We start from the raw sequence: 6,200 nt of genomic DNA, 5'->3' as shown, positions 1-6,200 counted from the left end.
GCCAGTTATATTCACTTTGCCCATAAGCTTTGTAGACCTTAGACTACCTCCCATCATCATCATCCTCAGTCATCTCCTCCATCAGATAAACACCATTAGTACTTGTAGCAGCTGAAAGAAACCCACAAGATAAAAGAGCAGAGTCATCTCCCCCCATGGAAGCAATGGTACCTTGTCAGTTCCTGGGAGCATCTCAGAAGGGCTGAGCTGGCTCTGGATCTCCCTTGGGTAGCGTTCCTTCTCAGGACATATGTCCGGACATGTGCCTGTAAGAGCTTCGGCTTTTTCCAGGGCCACTATCCTTTTTTGATCTGGGAAGCCAACCAGGAGAGGGACTTGGTTACCAAGAACAAGAAGGCAGTGTGTTGGAAGGGAAAAATCAGTGTGCCTGAAGTGAGAGGACTTAAGTTCCCATCTTGGCTAGTCACCTTGAAAAACATAAAACATTGAACCTTTCTGAGCCTCAGTTTCATTTTCTGTGAACAAATGAAAAGATAAAGTGCAGGTTTACTCTAAGGAATTTTTGCATTCTCATCCCAGAAAGCATCACAAAAAAGAAAGGAAACAAGTCTCCCCTGACCTACTCTTGGCGAATCCATGTTGGCACCATCACTGTTTCCCCTTCTTAGGGCTGGCCAACCAACCCTCTGTTGGTATTGGATTGAATATAGAACTTGACATTAAACTCAACTTGCAGCCACTGCTCTGAATTCTGCCTTCACTGACCAAGCTGAACACATCTAGTGTCTCTTTCATGTAAGAGCTGTTCAGGTAGTTGAAAGTTACTGTCCCCTGCCTGCCCTATTCTTATCTTCTCTCTGTGAAACATTCCCCAGATTAGAGTTCCAACTGATTCAAACACGGCATGATCTTAGGGCCATTTTCCATCTGGACTTCCTCCTGTGGGATGGACTCCAATTTGTCAATGTCTTCTCTAAAATATGCTGCCCAGAACTTTACCCCAAAATTTAGGAACAGATGTGGTCCTTGCATATATGTGGTCACACATCCGGTCACTGCCTCTCTCCCTAGATGGCTGGGAATTCTGTCTAGTTAGTGTATATCACGGCAAAATGGGAAGTAGGATCCAGGAACCCATGGTGTTGGTCTTGGTTTGGCCAGCAGTCCCCTATGTGATGAGGCCATGTCACTTAACCCAGGCTCAGAGCCTGGCTTTGCCACTTGTTATTTGTGTGACCCTGGAGAAATCATTTCACTTCTCTGAACCACACAATTCCTCATCTACGAACTCTGGGAACTGTGAGGTGCATTTGAAGCGTTTCCTCGCTCTATGATATCATTATTTTACAAACAAATGTCGGCTGAATGCTGAGGGTGAGAAGGTGCCATCAGGAATCATCAAGAGATCACCAAAAAATACACAATGAAAACCAGTCAGAAATATACTAGCCCACCTCCAGCCCTTTGGCCAATCACAGCAAAGGGTAAATTGGTTTCATTGAATTTGAAGTTGGAAGGAATCTTAGAGATTGTTTTTCAGTCTAACCTTTCATTCACGAAAAGTTGAACCCAAAACAATTAGTGACTTGTCCAAGGTCACATAGGCATGGATGAGAGTAAATCTCTCATGGCTTCTGGGCCAGAGCTCTCTCTATTATATTAGTTACTTACGGGTTCATAAAGGAAGCAGGGAAGGTATATCAGTCTCCCTGTCTGTAAAATGAGGATAATAACTTTTACCTCCCAGAACCGCTGAGAGGATCAGTCAATCAGTCACAAGCATTTATGAAGTTTCTACTCTGTTTCCAGCCTGTGCTGGGCACTGGGGGAGCAAAGGAGGGTAAACAACCATCCCTGTTCTCAAGGAGCTCTCTGTTGGATGAGAGAGACAACATGCAAATGCACATGCACAAAGACAACATGGACAGGATGAGCTGGAGATAAGCAAGCCAGGGAAGACATTCAGTATGAGGATTGAGAAGGGCTTGGGTGGGTGGGGGATTTTAGGTGGGGCTTGAAGGAAGCTGGTGAAGCCAGGAGACAGAGATGAAGAGGGAGAGCATTCCAGGCAGAGGGCACAGCCTGAGAAAACACCCCGAGTCTGGAGATGGAGTGTTCCGTGAGAAACAGCGGGGAGGTCTGTGACAGTGGATCAAAGATCATATGGGGCAAGGTGTAAGAAGCTAGAAAGGGGAGCAGACCCCAGATTGTACACTGGACCCTGCAGGTGATGGGGCGCCACTGGAGTTTACCAAACAGACCTGGAGGATCAGCTGGAAGAGTGGGGAGAAGTTTGAGGCAGTCAGAGCCAGCAGCGGGCGACTGCAGGGGGCGGGAGGGATGAGGGCTTGAACCAGGACAGTGGTGCTAGCAAAAGAGGGGAGGGGAGCTATTGGAGTGACATTAGAAGGTAAAGTCACTGAGCTTGGCAGTGGATTCTATATAGGGGGTGAGAAGGAGTGAGGCAGCCAGGATGACACCTAGGTTACAAGCCTGAGGGACTGGGAGGAGGGGGGTGGCCTCAAGAGTAAGAGGGAGCATTTGGGGGACGGACAACGAGCTGTTTTGGACTTGGCGAGTTTAAAATGTCAACAGGACATTTAATTTGAGATGTCTAATGGGCCACTGGAGCCATGAGAATGTCCAATGTCAGTGGAAAGGTTAGAGCTGGATAATGAGATCTGATAATCACCCACAAAGAGATGATAATTCAGTCATGAGAGCCAATGAGCTCATCAAGTATAGTAGTACAGAGGGAGGAGAAGAAGGTCCAGCCCATGAGCAAGCAGGCGTGACCAGGATGAAGATTAGCTGAGATTATGGAGCATGAAGTTTTAGTGGCTCCAGTCGGCAGCTCTCTGATTTTCACCAGCTTCATTCAGCAGCACATGGGTAGAGGTAAAGACAGTGGATGGTGGGAGCTATATAAGGCTGAGGCTTGGCAGGGCATGATCAGCAATAGGATAAGAGAGTAAGGGACCCAAGAGAAGAGGACAGTGAGGGATTGGACTGGGTCTTCAAGGAGTCAAGATGGAGAAGTGAGGGGGGAAAGAAAGGGGAGTAGGGAGATGGCCTGGGAAAGAACCGAAGAGTCAAGGGACTGGAGGTCATGGTGAAGATGAAGAACAGGGGTTGGGGTTACAGGTTGGGGAAAGACAGAATGCTAATGGATTGAGATCAAATAAGGCTGTTTCAGACCACAGAAGTGGTATATTTGTGGGTGATGGGAAGATCAAGGTTTGGCCATGGAGTGTGGCTGAGGTAGGGTGGAGGAGTGGTCATGGCAGAGTAAGATGGACCACGGATCAAATGAGCTAACACAGGTAAAGTGCTCTACAGACCTCGGAGCTCTAGAGAAATGCTTACTGTCATTCTTAGGTTCTCTCTCCCTTCTTCTACCACTCCTAGTGAGCTTTCTGGTAAGATAGAAAAGTCCTCGTTTTCTAGTTATCAGGACAGTAATAGGCACCATTTTGACTGCCACATGGAACCAGTCAATGTCCTCACTAATAACGCTGTCAAATGTTCCTTGAGATTTCTTTTTGCAACATCCTGGAGGCTTCCGATGGCCAAAAGACAGACAGGAGATTCTGTTTTGATGATGTTGGGTTTTATTTCTTTAGTCCACTGCCCCAAATCTATCTCTTGGCTGAAGCTTGAAATTGTGGTATTTGGGGTTTGTGGGAGGGGCAGAATTCTTTAATTAAGTAAACTGAAAATTAAGGAGTTCACAATGGGGTGGGGTGGATCTGGAACCTGAAAGGAAGTGGGCTGGGATATTGACTAGTTGGTTGACCTTGGGCAAGCCAATGAAATTCCCTTTGGGATGATATTATCTAGCTACAATCCCCTGCACCCCCCAGGGTCCTTGTCACAGTCTACCCTCTAATCATTATCTTACACTTTGCTCCTCTATTCAGCCCTTCCTCAGCAAAGTCATTTCATCTCTTGACTTCTTGCATTTTCACTGGTTCTCAGCTGAAATTCTCTCCCCCTTCATCTCCATCCCCTGGCCTCCCTGGCTTTAATCCCAGCTGAAAGCCCACCTTCTACAAGGAGACTTTCCTGATCCCCCCATTTTCCCTCTGAGTACCCCCAGTTTATCCTGTCTGTATCTTATTTGTACGTAGCTGATTGCATTAGACTGTGAGGTCCTCGCGAGCACAGATTTTCAATTGCCTTTGTGTGTGCATCCCACACTGTTCCAGACACACACAAAGACAATCAGACCTCTGCTCTTGCATTATGCATGAATGCGTCACTCCTACCTTCATAAACTCTGGCATTGCCTTATCTGACACAGGCGTTCAATCAGTCCTGGTTGACTTGATGCTCAGATGGGACAATGTGGCCTAAGTGCTTTGTACACTTTAAAGGGCCCTCGAGGTATAAGATATTATTATCAGTGTTATTATTGTTGTTGAGGCTTTCAACAAAACTCATAGCCCCAAATTCTGCCACATGACAATGTCAGAGGATTCCCAACTTCAGATGGGAAAGGCCTCTAGAAGAGGTCACCCAGCCCTGCTCAGAAAGCCCATTACTTTCTTGGGGCCAGGATGGAGCAGATGAGCTGGGTACCACCAGGGAGCTGGGAGCTACCACAGAGTCAGGGGCCACCACTGAGTCTGAAGGCCACCAGGAAGCTGGGGGCCACCAGGGAGCCAGGGGGGCCAGAGAGGAGCCAAGGGCCACCAGGGAACTAAGGGCTGGAGAGGAGCCAGGGGCCACCGGGGAGCCAGAGGTTACCGCACAGTCGGGGGGCCGCCACTGAGCCTGAAGGCCACCAGGAAGCTGGGGGCCACCAGGAAGCCAGGGGGCCACCAGGGAGCTGGGGGCTGGAGGGAGCCAGGGGTGGTCACCAGGGAGCCAGGGGCCATCAGGGAGCCAGAGGCCTGCAAGATCCTGACTGCCTCCCTCTGCTTTGGGGAAAGGCCAGATGGGCAGCTCACCTTCTTGAAGGAGCCTGTCCCCTCTGCTCAAGGATGCCATATTTTTCTTCTGAGCTGCTGAAGGAAGAGCTGCAGAGAGAAGGGACCATGAGGTTCATGGCTGCCTCTGCCCTGCAGGCTGGGGATGCCAGAAGCCTGAGAGCCTGGGTCATGTCAGCTTCTGTGCCTCCAGGGACTTAACCTGCAACTCCCCTCAGAGGACCTCTCCCACCCTCATTGTGAACCTGTTCATAGCAGTTAATGGCGGTGAAACATTACATACGGGATCATACTTGATCCTTACAAAATTCCCTTACTGCAGAGCATCTCTGTGGCTTCGAAGACCATACGTCTCTTTTGCTGACCACCCCTGCCTGCCATCTCTCCATCAGAATGGAAGCTCCTGGAGGGCAGGGATGGCCGTGTTAGTCTTGAGGCACTGACGGTGTGAATACTGCATGCATGAGGACATGGAGGCTCAGCGTAGCCCCCTTACAAGTAGCTGGCTAACGTCCTCAGATACACAATCAGTAAATGCCGGAGGTGACACGAGAGCCTCTTGCCTCCAGGTGCCCCTAGAATGCACCATGTTCAGGAAGGGATGTCCAAGAAGCTCTCCCAACACTGCTCACTGGTCTCGCAGCCTGAGGCCAGTCACTTCCTTTCTTGAGGGATGTTTCCTCTTGCCTAAAATGTGAAGGATCAGGCCAATACAGGGGTTCTTAACCTGCAGTCTGGGAACTTGTTTTTAAAAATATTTTGCTAACCCTATTTCAATATGATCAGTTTCCTCTGTGACCCAATGGCATTTTATTCACTTAAAAACATGATTCCTAGAAACCCTGGTGGGAGTGGGGTGGGAGGTTGGGCTCATTGTCTTCCCCAGAATGCTACTGAAGAGCTCTGGGTCACACAAGATCTGGAAGCCAGCCCCGGATGAGGTGACTCAAGTTCTCAATCTGATGACCATAGGTGGAACAGAGTGGGACAGTAAAAGTGCTCTTTGGTGTCAGGAAGACCTAGGTTCCAATCTAGCTCAGACACTTAGTAGGGGTGAGTCAGGGCAAGTCCCTTAACATCTCCAAGCCTCAGTTTCTCCATAAATAAAATAGGGATGACATCTCTCAGGACTGTTGTGAAGATCCAACCGGACTAAATGTGCAGTGTTTTTCAAAGATTAAAGGACTATGGAAATGTGAGTTATTATCTTTATCTCATCTTTTCAATGAGCAATGAAATAATAATTACAATATCATCTGAAAACAATCACAGGAAACCACTTGCTTTCTCACAGTGCCAAGGCCAGCT

The sequence above is a fragment of the Phascolarctos cinereus genome, unplaced genomic scaffold (genome assembly GCF_003287225.1).
Source record: "Phascolarctos cinereus isolate Bilbo 61053 unplaced genomic scaffold, phaCin_HiC Scaffold_5;HRSCAF=322, whole genome shotgun sequence".
In the NCBI taxonomy this organism is placed as follows: domain Eukaryota; kingdom Metazoa; phylum Chordata; class Mammalia; order Diprotodontia; family Phascolarctidae; genus Phascolarctos; species Phascolarctos cinereus.
Note: the sequence above shows the minus strand (reverse complement) of the source record.